Genomic DNA, 18861 nt, shown 5'->3' with positions numbered 1-18861 from the left:
CCAAATTCCAAAGTCTAAAATGGCCTGCAAGTTATATGTGTCAAATTACATCACAGGCTAATCAAATAATTGGACACTTGATATCCACAAATTTAGCACAATAAAGCAAATATTGTTTTCACACTTATCTTGGGCCACAAATGAAAAAGCACCAAGGATCATGATTTCGAAGCATTGAGTGATGCTAATCCTATAGGGTTTTGGTCTATTCAGCAGGTTAACAACTTACATTTATATAGCACCTTCACTGCTACCTGGTGAAAAGGACATTAAAAAAAGAACGCACAAGACCAGCTGAAAATGAAGGGATTAGTCAAAGACAATGGTGGAGTCTACAACCTAGAGAAACGCATGAGGCAGTGCAAAAACCAGTAAAGGACATCTGTTCTAAATCGAATGCTATGTATGGTCAGCTTGGACGGACCTGTTGTCACAGTAACTGCATCATGTAAAGCACTCATTGCATTCAAATCCCGCTGGGGACACCCTTTCACTAAACCTTCCTTCCATTATAAAAGTCAAAGGTTACTGAAAAGCAGACATTTTTCAGGAATTAATTGGGTCAGTCCTGCCCCAGAGACACTTTTCTAACTAGATCAAGCGGCTTAAAACCACTTACTAATTATTACAAACAGTAACTTTTCCACACAAGAGATTTCTAAGAAGTCTGCTTCATAACAACTCCTCATGCAAGATGGAGGATGTGGCCAATGGAGAGCAGATTTCAAGGAAACAGTTATTGTGGGCCTTCCTTGAACTTCTGCAATTCTAAGTAATATGCATCCATTTTATCAAAAGGAATTCCCATTTGCTCAAGTTTTTTTTCCTCCTTAACTTTCTTCACTCAACAATGCCAACTCATGCTGGGTATGATTCCAAAGGAGTTAGCAGCTCATTGGTAACTTGCCTTCATGTGTGAGCCTAGAAGGCAAGTTTTAGCAGGATATTTACTATGGAGGGCTGGAAAGGTGAGTCCAATGACACAGCAAGGTGGGGTGGGGTAAGGTCACTGGATACCCATCAGGAGTGGGGGAACTCTGATTATTTTTTTCTTCCTCTCCCTTACCCAAGGGAGGAAGGATCAATTGTAGCTCCCCCCAGCCAAACTCCTGCTCCAAGTGAGATCAACTACTTCAGCACAGACTGGGAATGGAATCTGGGACCTTCTGGCTTAGTAGTATACCAGGTAGTGCCACTACCCATTAGGCAACTGGGGAACTAATTCTTTATTTGCTTAATTGTTGGTTAACCGAACTGTATTAAATGAGCATGATCACTATCTCTTTTTGGGAAAGGCTTCCACAATAGGTACAATTCTTGGAACTCCAGATTAGTTGCCTGGGTAGTATGGAGCATGTCTAGACAGAACGTCAGCTCTAAACATCCAGCAGCCAAGTTTTAAACAAGAAGGATTGTTTAAATTTTTTTTTTTTTTTGAGAGCAATAACTGCTGCATGAACCCATTAGACAGACTCACCCTGAAGGGTTTTTTTTGGGAAGGAAAAGAAGCAAATTCTGCCCCCCACTCTTACCATTCTTTTTTCACTCTTGCCTTCATGTCCATGGATCTCCACCCCTAAGCATGGGGGCAGTGGATTTACCAATGCTGCTCGGAAACTGGAATGTCCAAGATGTAGAGGAACAGCCCACACTAGCAACCTCACTGAAATTTCCCCTCACTAGGTAGGAGGGGGAGCATTCAGTCCATGACAGCACACAATCGTAATGTCACAAATCCACGTACTACCACTCCTTGGCACAGTACTTTGAAGTTCCAGCGTCACATTTTTCGTGGGAGCATTCATTTAAATACACTAGCAACCTCAGCTAATTAATAAAGCGAGTCACCGAACAGAGCAGAAAACACTCAAAAGCAAAACAAATTAGAAGTATCATGCAGGGAGTACACGAGCAACCAGAACGTCTTCACTGTTCCACCAAATCAATTTATCCCATTGTCAGTTGCTCACAGTTCAAAAATATGGTCTTAACTGAGTCCTAGATAATTATCTCAATACCTTCTCTAAATGTTGTGTTGTTTTCATTATTAACCAGAGAGAAAAAAAATCAAATGTAACTGTTTGATCCAAGACAGCCCGGCTCCCAAAAATGCAGATAGGTGGCAAGTAGGAGATAAGCCAACATCCCAGCATGCCCATACTAGCCATCAATGTAGTTTTCACTTTACCATGCTATAACAGATCGTCACATAAGGATACAGAGAACTGTTTAGCTCAGAACTGGTGAAAGTATTTTGCAATAATTTACCATGGAGAGAAAAAAAAAACCAGGATTTTCAAGTAGCTACGATCTGAAGAAGTAGAGGCTGCTCTTCTCACCAAGTACAAAATAGTGGGGGCAGACTATGGGAAACTACATCTATGGGAACCAAGCAGAACTGCTGCCCATAAACGTGATAGAAATTCCCTTTGAAGGCAGGGCGAACATACTTAAAATGCTGACTGATATATTTTCATCTGACAAATTGTAATTTCCAAGAGTCAAAACAAACATGAAGAAACTGGCAGTCAGGAGTTATTATCCCATTGTTAATCAAAGTGTGATCCTTTGACATTTTGTTTGACCACTCAAAGTAGCTCCATGGGATAACTATCTCTGTACCGGCCACTAGTCTTTAGTTCTGGTAGAAATACACCAGACTACAGGAATATATTGCACTTGTAACACCACATCCCAAAAGGTTGCAGACTGCTTACCTGCATACCAAAGAGAAAGTTAATTCTTCCAAAAGGAACTATATGTTCCAAGGAAGTGTAAACACATAGCTTTCTGGGAAAAGGAATATCGAACCCCTCGTGGGCTGAATCCAGTTCTTGCACACAAGTATTTTGTCTGTCTTTTGCTTCTATGATATATTTTACTGACTAGTTTGTTAAAGTGGCCCAACTGTTTTTCTTCATCCACAAGACAACAGATATGGTGGACAGCCAACATTTTCCAGTAAACAATTTACCATGTTCAGGGTTAATAGATAGACCTGGGTACATTAACTCACATGTGCCAGAGAATAAAGTTGCAGGTTTCAGTTCAGAAGAGACTGTCTGCCTGCAGAAATTGTTGTTTCTGCATTTCCACAACTAAGTGTGGTGCTCGAACTGGACACAATCTTTTGCAGCTTTCTTAGAGATTGTGGTTTTAGGGAGGGGTGGATTTTCAAATAGCAAATATTAAAAAAGGGGAATTGTAACAGTAAAGTGACTTGGGAGACACTTCATCAAGTTAACATTCAAAAGAAGATTCAATGACATGATCAGTAATGTAATATGTAATCATAGTACCAATTATGACCTGTGCTAGTTTTTAAAAATCTCATAAAATAGCTTGCACTGCAGCCAATGCAGAATCTTCAGCATTAACTTTTGCCTACAACCAACAAAGCAATATCCAGCAAAATGTTGGAAGCAATTTGATCCAAGATCTTGCTTTGCCAAAGAACTAAAAAAAAAGGCTGAACTCATTGCTTGAAGACCTAAAATAAACAGTTACCCAAATAAAAGCTGAAGTAGACTAAATACTGTTTTCTCATTTTTGCATTCAAATTAAATTGCTGGCTTACAAACTAAACCCAGACAAACTTGGGCTCATTCAATAAGTCATTAACATTGCAGTTCAAAGCATGGAGTTATCATCCATTCAACAAGTTTGTTTAATATGTAAATGATTACTGCATGTAAATTCTCAAAGTAGTCACTAGGTACAAATTGATTACATTTCTTCTGAACACACACACACACACACACTCCAATGAATGTGTCTTGCATTCTGCAGCACTGAAGAAAAAATTTACAAAATAGATTTTGCCTTGAATGCTAACTCTAATCTTCATGGTGATGGACCGGCAGATTAGAGTTTCAACTAGCCTTGAACAGCCGGACTTAAGTTTCAGTATCAGTGTCCTTGATGCTGTAGTATGTGTCAAAAATTTAGAAAGCACCAACAATGACTGAATCATTTTACCATCCTAAATTTATTGGTTTGCATTGGTCTATATTATATTTCACTGAATTTTGTGATTCACATTAACATTTAGATTTACTGTAAGGGTTCAGCTGTTCATTGAGGTACCACAGACCCAACTCCTGCTCTCTCCGGCTATGCATCAGTGTATCAAAGCTTTGCAGGATATGTATAAAGCTTTAAAAGCAGATAATGCTAATTTGGTGAGCCTAGATTTCTGCTTGGTTCCCAAGAATTTGCACAGACCACAATGTAAATGTTACATTAAAAAAAATGCTCTATTAAAAGGCAGCATGGCAGGTTCACGAGAAGTCTGCTGCATCATCATTAGGAAGTGGTAGTTTCACAACCCCTGCCCTTCAGATTAGATTGTCTGTGGTCTGCTAGGGGAGGAGTCCCAGGTCAGATGGAGGAGGATGGGGGCTGGGGCAATAAAAGATAAAATGCCTTTGAAAATCTCCTACGGACTGCCTCAAGAACAACGTTAATAGTAACAGAACTAGTCAATTTTGTACCAGTATAAAAATGCCCAAAATGGTGCACAATATGCATGGGAAGAGAATCTGAAAGAATAAACACTCCCACTTACATAGAACCACATGTGGGCCTTAAATATATTGATCATTTATAAACAAACTCATGCTGTATCATGTAATGTCAAAGTATCAAAATACCAATATTTGTGAGTCATTTGTATACTCACAATATGGGAGCCTCATTTACTTAAGAGGCATTAATCTTTAATACATTTGCCCAACACACCACAATTATTAGTAATGGTGAGTGAGTCACCTCAAGTCATGTTGCTCAGCAGGTTTACTCAACCATTGCTATTCTCTGGTAATGTTAGATGGTTTTAACAAATCAGGTTGGAATGTTGCATTTATGAGTGCTGGTTAGAAAATAAGTTGCAAGAACTGCAATTACTTGTCATCACGCTAGCATTAAACTGGTGCCTGATAGTCAGAACGCTAACCAAGGGTCAAAAAGACCATTTACGTGAAGTAAACGACTGATCAAACAGCAAACGAACAAAGATACCGTAAAATGATTATTGAGTTTTCCACAGAACCATTATCACAAAATAGAGGAAACAAGTCCAAGTGTTAATAAGACAACACTCATAAATGCAACATTCCAAACAGTCCGCACATCAGGTTGGAGTTGGTCCTGAAATAGGAAATAGTTGTTCGTTCTGTTTATGCAGCTACTGAATTTGTGGTAATGTACAAATAATGAACACTAACTGTAGAAAACCAATCATAAGGTGCCAATAGATTACAAACTAATTACAACCTTAACTTTCCCACAGCGAACATTACTTCATTTTTTTTGGAGGCGAAAAACTCGAGCAGCAAGAGCTGCACTGCAGAAAACCAAAATGGCACGAGAAACCATGAGTGGCAACTCGAAGCAGTGCTGTGTGGAAGCAAGATGAATATGACAATATCAAGATTATGATTTCTGTGATAAAAGGATCTTGTGATTTGAGGGTAGAGGTGCTCGTCATAATCCTCCCGACTGCTCAGTAGGGAGACACACCACCTGACCTTAGCCATACGGATCACCTGTAAGGACAGGTGTCAAGGATGTTTTTTTTTGGGGGGGGGGTGGAGGGGGAGGAAAGAGAGGAGAAGAGAGAAAGACAGGGGACAACAGCGGATTTGCAAGGAGACGTGACCATTTACAATGTCAGCGAGCACGGAGGCCAGGAACAGAAGTTGGGTGATCAGCACTTTACTGGGAATGAGGTCTAGGAAGCAGATTTTGTGGACAAGATAAGCTCAGAGAGGGCATCACGGGAGAGAGAAGAGAAAACTAGAGAAAGACACGGGTTCAGGGCTAGGGCAGGAAGAAGCCCAGAGCAGGGGCAGGGTGGGGGTTGGAGCGGCAAGTAGATTTGACTTGGTGGGCAGAAGCAGCAGAGACAGCAAAACAGATGGTCTCAACAAGAAATCCATGAGCTCCTCACACAGGTTGGGGGAGGCAGGAGAGAGCATTTTAAGCAGATGGTTGGTAATGGGGAACAGAAGCTGGAGGTTTTCTTTGCTCTCCAGGATGATCCCTGGAGTAGTGGGTGGCTTTAGCAGGGAACAACGAGACCCAATTGTGCTGGATGTGGTTCAGTCAGACCTGGCGATGGATGGCTAAACCAGTTGTGCACTAGATATCCTCAAGTTTGTGCTTCTTGGGACTTGAGGAAGCAAAGATGGCAGCCATACTAGAAGGAAAGATGAAGGCAGGAAAGAGTACAGGTTTTACTGAGGACCACGACGTCAAAGGAGGAGGTGGGGAAGTGTTTGTGGAGATTGGCAGCTGCATAAGTATTGTAGCCAAATGCTAGACCATTGGGACTTGGAAAACGCTTCTAATACATGTTGGAAAGTATACGTCTGAGGGTTGGGCGAGGACAGCATTGCACTCAGCTGCGATATTCCTCAGACTTCAATTGCCTGGCAATCCGCAGTGTTGGCTTAAACCCAAAAATAGGATTTGGATGAAGTAGCAGAGAATGGCCAGCTTCTGTAGAACCAGGACCCAAGACTGAAGCAGCACCATCAGTAAAATTGCAGAGAGTAGAAATTTGCAGTTGAATCTTGAAGCCCAGATGAAGCCTCACAAACTCAAGCTTTAACCTTTGTTAAATTGCCTCATTGTTCAGATTACAACTTAATTTTCAGGGAGAATGCATCGACAGCACTCAGTATCTTGGCCATTGATGTCCAATAAAAAAATAAACCCATACCAAAAAAATCAACTACCAACTCTATAGGTTGATTTTAAGGCCATCGTCTCAGCCGTTCAACTTTCTTTCTCAGTTTGTCATCATCATTGGAGGCACATAATACAGAAACAATATACAGAAATTACTACATGGAAACAGGCCATTCAGCCCAACTGGTCCACATTAGTATTAACCCTCCACATGAGCAAATAGTTCTTTGACAAGGTCCCATAGACTGGCAGACTGGTCAGAAAAGTAAAAGCCCAAGGAATCTAAAGGAAAGTGGCAAGTTGAATCCAAAATTGGATCAGCAGCAGAAAGCAAAGGGTAATGGTCGACGGGTGTTTGTGGACTGGAAGGCTGTTTCCTGTGGGGTTCTGCAGGGCTCAGTAGTAGGTTCCTTGCTGTTTGTGGTATATATCAATGATTTAGACTCAAATGTAGGAGGCATGATTAAGAAGTTTGAAGATGATACAAAAATTAGCCATGTGGTTGATAACGAGGAAGAAAGCTGTAGGCTGCAGGAAGATATCAATGGACTGGTCAGGTGGGCAGAAAAGTTGGAATTCAATCCAGAGAAGTGTAAGGTAATGCATTTGGGGAGGGCAAACAAGGCAAGGGAATACACAATAAATGGTAGGATACTGAGACGTGTAGAGGAACAGAGGGACCTTGAAGTGCATAACCACAGATCCCTGAAGGTAGCAGGACAGGTAGATAAGGTGGTTAAGAAGTCATACAGGATACTTTCCTTTATTAGCCGAGGCATAGAACACAAGAGCAGGGAGGTTATGCTAGAACTGTATAACACTAGTTAGGCCACAGCTAGAGTACTGCGTACAGTTCTGGTCATCACATTACAGGAAAGATGTGAATGCACTAGAGGGTACAGAGGAGATTTACGAGGATGTTGCCAGGGCTGGAGAATTTTAGCTATGACAAAAGATTGGATAGGCTGGGGTTGTTTTCTTTGGAACAAAGGAGGCTGAGGGGAGATTTAACTGAGGTGTATAAAATTATGAGGAGCCTAGATAGAGTGGACAGGAAGGACCTATTTCCCTTAGCAGAGGTCAATAATCAGGGGCCATAGAAGTAAAGTAATTGGTAGAAGGATTAGAGGAGAGTTGAGGAGAATTTTTTTCACCCAGAGGGTGGTGGGCATCTGGGAACTCACTGCCTGAAAGGGTGGTAGAGGCAGAAACCCTCATCACATTTAAAAAGTACTTTGATGTGCACTTGAAGTGCCGTAACCTACAAGGCTACGGACTAAGAGCTGGGATTAGGCTGGATAGCTCTTTTTTAGCCAAAAGACACGATGGGCCGAATGGCCTCCTTCTGTGCCGTAAATTTCTATAATTCTAACAATGGCCCAACCTATTCCCACATCCTTTCAATCCATTTTCCTTCATCCACCTATCCAATCTAACCTTGAATGTTGACAGTTTCTGCCTCAACCACTAACCCTGGAAGTGAATTCCAGAGCCTCACAACTCAATGCAAAGAAGATTCTCCTGCCTTCTGTTCTAAATATCATATTTATTCTTGTATCATTGGCCCCTTGTTCTTTCCCCTTCAACTACTGGAAGCAGTCATCTTCTATCTACTCTGTCCCAACCTTTCATAATTTTAAACACTTCTATCATATCACCCCATAATCTGCATTCTTCTGATGAAAGAGACCCAGTTTTTCCAAGTGTTTCTTCATACCAGGCAACATCCTAAACTCTGGAATTCACTCCCTAAACCAATCCATCTCCCTCTCTACTCCTGTAAGACGCTCACCTGTGCTAATGTCACCTTCTTTGGCTCAGTGTCAATTTGTGTCTGATTACATCCTGTGAAGCACCTTGGGGCGTTTTACTATGTTAAAGGCACTATAAATGCAATTTGTTATTGTAGCGAATTTGCATTGTACCCTTTCTAAAAGGCCAAATATCAGTCTTATTAAAATTTTGTATAGACTCATCACTACCTCCTGCCTTTTAGATCACAATGAATTCTAGAGTTTATCAGGTCTTTTTTACAGCCTTATAAACCCGATTAGAAGCAACAATCATACACAGCTCCAATATTCCCATTGCTGCTCTGAATAACCATCCTAGATAGAAGAAAATACAGTACACGAATAGGCCGAAATAACGTGTAAACTTAAAGTGGAGGGGTTTTTTTTTGGGGGGGGGGCGAAAGCAAGAGGCGGAAAAGGGAAAGAAGTGTAATTTAACCCTTGCAATTTAAGAAGGTTTTTTAAAACCAACTAGGAAAACTACAGGGGGGGGGGGGGGGGAATGAACATTTCTCAGAAATGTCAAATAATCAGCCGATGCAAGGTTGAAATCGTTAACGGGAACAGAATATGGCCAAGGCTCGTCATCGTAAAACGAGCCTTAACTAGCTTCTTCCAGTAACATGTATAGTTTATAACTGTACTGATTGCTCATATCCAGCTCGGGCACAATATGGACGGAATGTATTAGTGTTCCACTTTAGAACGTGGCGCTGATTTCCTACTTCAGCGGCATTCCATCCGCATTCGGATGTTTGTTTCGCGCCCGGAACCATTTAACCAGAGATTATTGAGTTGTAATAACCGGCTTTCTGCAGAAGCACAGGGAACAAGTCATGCAGGATCAAGCTCAGCTAATGCAGATCTGGCAAGAGATGACGTGCACTTATGCGCAAATGATTCCCATCATATTTCTTTTTAACTTGACCGGCTTTATTTTTTTTAATATAGTTTTTATTTATGTTTTTTAAAAACTATAAAACAGGCGACTAGATGCTTATTTTTAGCTCTAAAAAGAGATAACCTTATGAGACACTCGTTGCCCCAGATATCTCCTCACAACCTGTACTACGTTAGTAAGGTTTTTTTTTAAAGAAACAAATTCCGATCAACACTTACACCATTGAAAAAAGATAAAATACAGGAAGAGCTTATAAACTTCGCTGTCTAAGATGTAAAATACTGATGACCGCCTTACCTCGAGTTTCTCCGATCCGCACACTGTTGAACCACCAGCAACTGAATGTCAATGACCGCTAATAACCTCTGACCTGCAGTGGGGGAAACCCCGGAAACACGGTGCACACGTCATCTGATTCGATTCTCAGCAGCCAATGATGGACCATCTCATGTTAGCACCTCCTGCTCCTTTCCATGCTGGGAAAGGTAACGTTGCACCGCAGTCTTGACTCAAGTGAGTAATGCAGATCCGCTAAGTTACACTCATAGATTTCCAAACGCAAGTTATTTTGATGAAGCTTACTGTTTAAAAATAAGCATAGCCCCCTGTATTTAAATGGGCGTTGCGGTTTGTAATATTGTCAATGCTATCAATTCCCCAATGTGCAATCTTCATTTCAAACACTTTGTTATTTTTATTGGTTGCTTCTAATCTACAGCTAAATAAATATTTTCCTCACTTACATTATAGGAGCCATTTATTTGTATAGAGCTTTGGTTCTGTCAACGTATCTCATAACTCATAGCAGCTGTCATTTAACTGCATATAAATTATTGTGTACTGTAATCAGAGGCACAACCCTTTGTATAGAGTTGGGGGGGTGGAGGAACTGTAAGATATAGTCTAGAATGCCTATACATGTTTATTTAGATATTTTACTACTGGAAAGGCTACATATCCCAGCATGCTTTTCCAACAGGCCAAGAAGTTCTTAATTAGATTTAACAGCTATCAAGGTCCCACAATAGACAGACTGACTGCTGCGAATAACAAGACAAGGGTGGAGTCCTTGGTTAGACCTGGCAGTTATAGAAGCCCTTGGTTAGATCTAGCAAGCTATCAATCTCCCACAATAGTTAGACTGAAAAGAATACAAACAACAAGATAAGGTCAAGTATAAAACAGTACAAGAAGTTCCAAATGCTGAGGCAGAGAAGGAAGACTCCTGATGTCAATGCTGCTCCCAGCAAAACCGGTTAATATCGTGTCTGTTGTCTTAATTGCTGTAACTTGTTGAAGTACGAGGCCGTTCTTGAGCGTAAACACTGTGCTTTGCTCGTGAGTCAGCTTGTTAACTCTTTGACTTTTAAATCGGCTCTTAATAAAAAATACTCGCTATACACCGTATTGGTTCGGTCTCCTTCTGAATCTCTTATAGGACGTCATGGGCAAATTTTTTTAATATTCGTTCATTGGATGTGGGCGTCGCTGGCGAGGCCGGCATTTATTGCCCATCCCTAGTTGCCTTTGAGAAGGTGGTGGTGAGCCGCCTTCTTGAACTGCTGCAGTCCGTGTGGTGAAGGTTCTCACACAGTGCTGTTAGGAAGGGAGTTCCAGGATTTTGACCCAGCGACAATGAAGGAACGGCGATATATTTCCAAGTCGGGATGGTGTGTGACTTGGAGGGGAACGTGCAGGTGGTGTTGTTCCCATGTACCTGCTACTCTTGTCCTTCTAGGTGGTAGAGGTTGCGGGTTTGGGAGGTGCTGTCGAAGAAGCCTTGGCGAGTTGCTGCAGTGCATCCTGAGGATGGTACACAGTGCGGCGGTGGTGAAGGGAGTGAATGCTTAGGGTGGTGGATGGGGTAACAATCAAGCGGGCTGCTTTGTCCTGGATGTTGTTGAGCTTCTTGAATATTGTTGGAGCTGCATGAATATTGTTGGAGCTGCACTCATCCAGGCAAGTGGAGAGTATTCCATCACACTCCTGACTTGTGCCTTGTAGATGATGGAAAGGCTTTGGGGAGTCAGGAGGTGAGTCACTCGCCACAGAATACCCAGCCTCTGACCTGCTCTTGTAGCCACAGTATTTATGTGGCTGGTCCAGTTAAGTTTCTGGTCAATGGTAACCCCTAGGATGTTGATGGTGGGGGATTTGGCGATGGTAATGCCGTTGAATGTCAAGGGGAGGTGGTTAGACTCTCTCTTGTTGGAGATGGTCATTACCTGGCACTTGTCTGGCGCGAATGTTACTTGCCACTTATGAGCCCAAGCCTGGACGTGGTCCAGGTCTTGCTGCATGCGGGCTCAGACTGCTTCATTATTTGAGGGGTTACGAATGGAACTGAACACTGTGCAATTATCAGTGAACATCCCCATTTCTGACCTTATGATGGAGGGAAGGTCATTGATGAAGCAGCTGAAGATGGTTGGGCCTAGGACACTGACCTGAGGAACTCCTGCAGCAAAGCCCTGGGGCTGAGATGATTGGCCTCCAACAACCACTACCATCTTCCTTTGTGCTAGGTATGACTCCAGCCACTGGAGAGTTTTCCCCCTGATTCCCATTGACTTCAATTTTACTAGGGCTCCTTGGTGCCACACTCAGTCAAATGCTGCCTTGATGTCAAGGGCAGTCACTCTCACCTCACCTCTGGAATTCAGCTCTTTTGTGCCATGTTTGGACCAAGGCTGTAATGAGGTATGGAGCCGGTGAGCAGGTTATTGGTAAGTAAGTTCCGCTTGATAGCACTGTCGACGACACCTTCCGTCACTTTGCTGATGATTGAGAGTAGACTGATGGGGCGGTAATTGGCCGGATTGGATTTGTCCTGCTTTTTGTGGACAAATACCTGAACAATTTTCCACATTGTCGGGTAAATGCCAGTGTTGTAGCTGTACTGGAACAGCTTGGCTGGAGGCGCAGCTAGTTTTGGAGCATAAGTCTTCAGCACTACAGCCGGGATGTTGTCGGGGCCCATAGCCTTTGCTGTATCCAGTGCACTCAGCCGTTTCTTGATGTCGCGTGGAGTGAATTGAATTGGCTGAAGACTGGCTTCTGTGATGGTGGGGATATCGGGAGGAAGCCGAAATGGATCATCCACTCGACACTTCTGGCTGAAGATGGCTGAAGATGTCTTTTGCACTCACGTGCTGGACTCCCCCATCATTGAGGATGGGGATGTTTGCAGAGCCTCCTCCTCCCGTTAGTTGTTTAATTGACCACCACCATTCACGACTGGATGTGGCAGGACTGCAGAGTGGAATCACTTAGCTCTGTCTATAGCATGTTGCTTCTGCTGTTTAGCATGCATGTAGTCCTGAGTTGTAGCTTCACCAGGTTGGCACCTCATTTTTAGTTATGCCTGGTGCTGCTCCTGGCATGCTCTTCTACACGCCTCATTGAACCAGGGTTGACCCCCTGGCTTGTTCTTGGTGGTAGAGTGAGGAATATGCCGGGCCATGAGGTTACAGGTTGTGCTGGAATACAGTTCTGCGGCTGCCGATGGCCCACAGCGCCTCATGGATGCCCAGTTTTGATCTGCTAGATCTGTTCTGAATCTATCCCATTTAGCACGCTGGTAATGCCACACAACACTTTGGATGGTGTCCTCATTGTGAAGACGGGACTTCGTCTCCACGAGGACTGTGCGGTGGTCACTCCTACCAATACTGTCATGGACAAATGCATTTGCGACAGGTAGATTGGTGAGGACAAGGTCAAGTAAGTTTTTCCCTCATGTTGGTTCGCTCACCACCTGCCGCAGGCCCAGTCTGGCAACGATGTCCTTCAGGACTCGGCCAGCTCGGTCAGTAGTGGTGCTACCGAGCCACCCAGAGTACATTCTGTGCCCTTGCTACCCTCAGTGCCTCCTCCAAGTGGTGTTCAACATGGAGGAGGACTGATTCATCAGCTGAGGGAGGGTGGTAATCAGCAGGAGGCTTCCTTGCTCATGTTTGACCTGATGTCATGAGATTTCATGTGGATTCTGGGATTTGGAAAAGAGGGAGCATGGGACATAAACCATTCCAAATACATTCTAGAGGTAGTAACACATTATTATCGTGGGGCGTCTTTTGTTATGTTAAAGCCACTATGATAAATTGATCTTATTCCCTCCACTCCCCCTTCCTGCCATGGTTGCTTCTATGTATGGAACACTTAGAATAATAGGGCCCAAAATTCCAGTGGGATCAAAGCGGGCCCATCACCTGTGGGACAGGGGCATGGAACCGCACTAGGGTTTCTGCCCCATTTAACAACTGGGAAATTCAGGCGTGAGGGATGGGAGAGGAGAGGTTAGTAGGTGAGTTATCTGCATCTGCCCTACGTCAGAAGATATGCCTGGAGCGTTCTGGGCTACCTTGAGAATTCCCCCTATTAAGCCATCTGTAATCCCGGTGGAAGCCATGCCTGCTGAGAGAAGATGTGTGTTCTGTAATCAGCCTTTCAAAGGGCCCAAAACATTTGTTGGCATAGAAAATCAATCCCAGAGGAGGTCTATTACCTTAAGATTCATGGCCAAGTTTGTCTTTGGGAAAAATTGTAAAAAAAACATTGGGACAAAAAGCAAAATATATCAAATGCTAGGAATATGAAACAAAAACAGAATTGCTGGAAACACTCAGCAGGTCAGGCAACATTTCAATCCCGTTTATGGAAATGATCTTGTCCCTATGCTTTAGAACAAGGTCTTGTCTTCCTTACCAGGAAGCCAGGAATCCTATTCTGCTGTACTCCTGCTGGCAGAGTAGGGACTCGGAATTTCGGGCCCATAGAATTGTACAGCGCAGAAGGAGGCCACTCAGCTCACTGTGCCTGAGCTATCTACTTAGTCAGATTACCTAGCCTTTTTGCCAGACCCTTTTTAAATGTTCCTTTTTTAAACACTGATCAAATTCCCTTTAAAATGCTATTATGGATTCTGCTTCCACCACTGTTTCTGGTAAGGAATTCCATGTCCTAACAATGCTCTGTGTGAAGCAAATTCTCCTAATCTCTCTCTCCTGTTGGTAATGATTTTAAACTTAGCCCTCTTTTGTTACCAATTCACTGACCAGTGGTTTATCAAAACCTCTCATAATTTTGAACACCTCCATCAGATCATCTCTTAACCTTCTCTGTATAATGAAAAATGCCCAGTTTGTATATTGCTTAACTGCACAACACATTATTGGATAATCCACTTAATTATATATAGATTAATTATATATTGCCAATTGCATTGATGTAACCTACTTAGTTCCACAAGCACTTATTTATCTTGAGGCTCCGTCTGCCCTCTCCAGTGGATGTAAAAGATCCCATGCCACTATTTCGAAGAAGAGCAGGGGAGCTCTCCCTGGTGTCCTGGCCAATATTTATCCCTCAACTAACAACACTAAAAACAGATTATCTGGTTATTGTCACATTGCTGTTTGAGGGACTTTTCTGTGTGCAAATTGGCTGATGCATTTCCTACATTACAACAGTGAGTGCACAAAAGTACTTCATTGGCTGTAAAGTACTTTGAGGTTGTGAAAGGCACTATATAAATGCAAGTCTTCCTTTTCTTATTTATTTTTCTTCTTTAGGTGACTTAAAACTCTAATTTTGTCACCATTTTTGTTCTCTTAGATCTTCCTCTCTAGCCACACACTATTTGAGATTAACAGGGCAGATAGTGTAGGGAATTTAGGGTCTTTCCCAGAGGTTCATGGACCTGGACGATAGTTCAGAAAAGAAAGCCACCCTGACACAGTATTGCCTTAATCAAAGTGATTATTTATTTAGTGATTTTAAAAAGAGCACATAGCATGAAGCAACTCAATGAATACGTGGATTACTCTACCCGATAATACAAGTGAGGGTTCGCAACATTCTTTATTTAATGATTTAAAAGAGCACATAAGCAGGCATAAAGCAAGGCAAGCAAGTAATACATACAACCCTATGCATCAAAGCAATCGTCTAGGTCTAGAAGTAGGGTGTCAATTGCTGCAGTAACAGGTTCGTCGTTGAGAGATGTGTTGAGTAATGTGTCAAGGTTCTTCTCATCAAAGCTCAGAATCAAGGCCTTTTTGTCAAAGTTCAGAAACAAAGTCTCGCTGGAGGAGTTCATGCTGCAGACGTTAACTCTTGAAGCTTCTTCCAGCTTCTCCAATATTGACTGTTGACTGTTGACTTGACTGCTATGATGTCTTATCTTTATATGCTTTTGCAAATAGGTGTGAACCAAGTTACGAGAAGGCTCAATTTGTCCATAGCATTAATATGGATGGCTGGTTGGACCTCTCATGGACTGTATGAACCCCTTATATCCTCCCCTCTACGTGAAGCCAGGTGTTCTATCAGTTCTTTGTTCTTCGCAATTGTTGTTGACATCGAAAACCTTCTGGAAGCTTCTCCTTATCATTTGTTATAGAAAGTCGCAGCCTGTCTACAGTTTCTGTACTGTATTGCTCCTGCAGTGTTAAACTGATGTCCAACTGTCCAGTTTAAACGGTCTGCACTTTACTGTTTTACAATTGTGCATTTATACTGTAATATCCAGGGCAAGGTAACCCTTGCTTTCAAATGTACTGTAAATGTACTATCCAAGTGAATGTCCAAATCCTTAAAGGGACTGGTTAACTCTTTATGTTGAATCATCCAGTAGTTCAAAAGAGTAAAATGGGGTTTGACCCTATGTCCAAAATCCTTACAATACCTGCAGTCAAATGTTGCTCTGAACCAGCTACTGGGAGATGTGCCAGTATAGCCAATGGATGACATTCCTGCCGATTGATTCTCCAACCATATTTGCATGAGTGTAGATCTCTGTTCAGAACCTCCCATTATCAACACAGCTGAGATCAGTAAATTGGAGCAAGCGATTGAATTTTCGCCTCATTACTCTGTGACGCTGATATTGCATATCCAAGGCTCAACATGCATTGCCACCACAAAAGCTGCATTTCATTACTTCTAAACTCAGTTTGCCTAACTCAGATACTTGCATTGCCAACTTACTTTGCATTCGTTTTTTGCTCGAAGATGGTTTCCACCTGGTTATTTGCATAATATATTATTTCTAGGTTTCCTGATCTGTTAAGATTAAATAAAAATCCAGGGTTTTAAAGGAAGTAGGTGAGAACATTGCAGATGCACTAACTATAAACTTCCAAAGTTGTCTTGATTCAGGAACCGTTCCTTTAGATTGGAAAATTGCACATGTCACTCCGCTATTTAAGAAAGGTGAGAGAGGGAATTACAGACCAGTTAGCCTAACATCTGATGTTGGGAAATTACTAGAGTCTATAATTAAGGATAGATTGACTGAACACCTTGAAAATTTTTAGCTGGTTAGAGAGAGCCAGCATGGATTTGTAAAGGGTAGGTCATGGCTGACAAACCTGATTGAATTTTTTGAAGAAGTGACTAAAGTAGTGGACAGGGGAATGTCAGTGTATGTTATTTATATGGACTTCCAGAAGGCATTCGATAAAGTCCCTCATAAGAGACAGTTAGCTAAAGTTGAAGCTCATGGAATTGAGGGCAAATTATGGACCTGGTTAGGAAATTGGCTGAGCGGCAGGAGACAAGGTGTAGGGATAATGGACAGGTACTCAACTTGGCAGGATGTGACTAGTGGTGTCCGACAGTGATCTCTGATGGGGCCTCAACTATTCACTGTATTTATTAACGATTTTGATGATGGGATAGAGAGCCACATATCCAAGTTTGCCGATGACACAAATTGTAAACAATTTTACAACACCAAGTTATAGTCCAGCAATTTTATTTTAAATTCACAAGCTTTCGGAGGCTTCCCCCTTCGTCAGGTGATCTGAGACTGTGATCCCTGGTTGTAGACTCCCCAGCCAGGGAAACATCCTCCTTGCATCCACCCTGTTGAGCCCTGTAAGAATTTTATATGTTTCAATGAGATCACTTCTCAATCTTCTAAACTCTAGAGAATTCAGGCCTAGTCTACTCAATCTCTCCTCATATGACAATCCCGCCAACCCAGGAATTAGTCTGGTGAACCTTCGTTGCACTCCCTCTATGGCAAGTATATCCTTTGTTAGGACTCCAAGGGTTAAATTACAAAGAGAGATTACACAAACTAGGGTTGTATTCCCTGGAATTTAGAAGATTAAAGGGTGATTTGGTCGAAGTTTTCAAGATATTAAGGGGAACTGATAAGGTAGATGGAGAAAAAAAAATTCTGCTGATTGGGAAGTTTAGGACTAGAGGACATAGCCTAAAAATTAGAGCCAGGACTTTCAGGAGTGAAGTTAGGAAAGGCTTCTACACGCAGAGGATGGTAGAAATTTGGAACTCTCTTCCGCAAACGGCAGTTGATGCGAGCTCAATTGTTAATTTTAAATCTGAGATTGATAGATTTTTGTTAACCAAAGGTATTAAGGGTTATGGGGCTAAGGTGGGTATATGGAGTTAGGTCACAGATCAGCCATGATCTCATTGAATGGCAAAACAGGCTTGAGGGGCTAAATGGCCTACTCCCCTATGTTGCTGCAAAAAGCACAAAATGCAAAAAGCTCAACTATTCATCAATCAACATATTTTCCAGTTATGTACGCTGTACTACAGGGTCGACCACTCCAGCCTGTACCTCCCATTTTCAGTAGTGCTGCTGTTGTCCTCTAATTGGGACCTGCTGCAGTAATCTACAATATTAACTGCATCCAGCTCACCCATGTACGGTTCTGTGAAGAGAGTGAGAGGGAGGTTTTGTGTAAGGGCTTGGCCAGACCTTGCAGCAAACCAAAACAGTTCTTAAAACAGCTCACACATGACTGTGGAGACCGAGCATGCTAACACCCCTGCTCGTTGTATAAAGTACACCCCGTTTGCCATATAAAGTGCACCCTGGCTCACTGTATAAAGTGCACCCCCACCGAAGGCCAGCAAACGGGGCTCCAAGACTGTCCCTGCCTCCACACTTACAGCAATGTTTCCATCATTCATTCCAATTAAGCCCTGGACTTAGTTGCCACTGATACTGCCTGTAACCTGTCTGCCTGCTTGATTCCTGTTGCTGCTGCCTTGAACTCTCCAGCTTGCCTGAGTGCTGGTGCTGCTGTCACTCTACATCCTGTGGTTGCAGAAACAGAAGAGAGTGGATGATTCAGAAGTGCAAGAAAGGGGAAGAGAAAAAGAGAAAGCAAAAAGAAGTAAAGGAACAGAGAGACAGGAATTGAGGAGATATAGACAGAAGATCAAGACAAATATCATTGAACCGGAGAGTAAGATTTAAATAGAAAAGTGATCCATGCAGAATCCCTTTGGAGCCAAAAGAAGATATTTGACTTGGTCTAAAAGGACAATTGTTAAGAGAAATATGAAGAACAGAACAGCTGGGGATAACTTAAGTTAGTATTGGAAATGCTAAAGAGGCATTAGAGAAAAGGATAGTTGACAACTGCAGCAGTGGTTTTTTTCAGTTATGTTAGAAGTCAGGAAACAATTAAGAACTGCATTGGTTCTTTG

At 42.4% G+C, this 18861-nt stretch overlaps 1 protein-coding gene across 2 annotated transcripts in view; it reads right to left on the bottom strand.

Moving 5' to 3' along the window:
* LOC137333066 (long-chain-fatty-acid--CoA ligase 4-like) overlaps nt 1-9753 on the bottom strand; it is a 72768-nt gene extending 63015 nt beyond the window's left edge. For both annotated transcript variants that reach the window (XM_067997169.1, XM_067997170.1), the window contains exon 1: nt 9685-9753. The gene's annotated coding sequence lies outside the window, so the exon portion shown is untranslated. The remainder of the gene's footprint in view (nt 1-9684) is intronic.
* Between the last annotated feature and the right edge of the window lie 9108 nt (nt 9754-18861).

This window comes from Heptranchias perlo, chromosome 15 (assembly GCF_035084215.1).
Source record: "Heptranchias perlo isolate sHepPer1 chromosome 15, sHepPer1.hap1, whole genome shotgun sequence".
Classification (NCBI taxonomy): Eukaryota; Metazoa; Chordata; class Chondrichthyes; order Hexanchiformes; family Hexanchidae; genus Heptranchias; species Heptranchias perlo.
The sequence above is the reverse complement of the archived record's forward strand: the minus strand, read 5'-3'. Positions and strand labels throughout refer to the sequence as shown.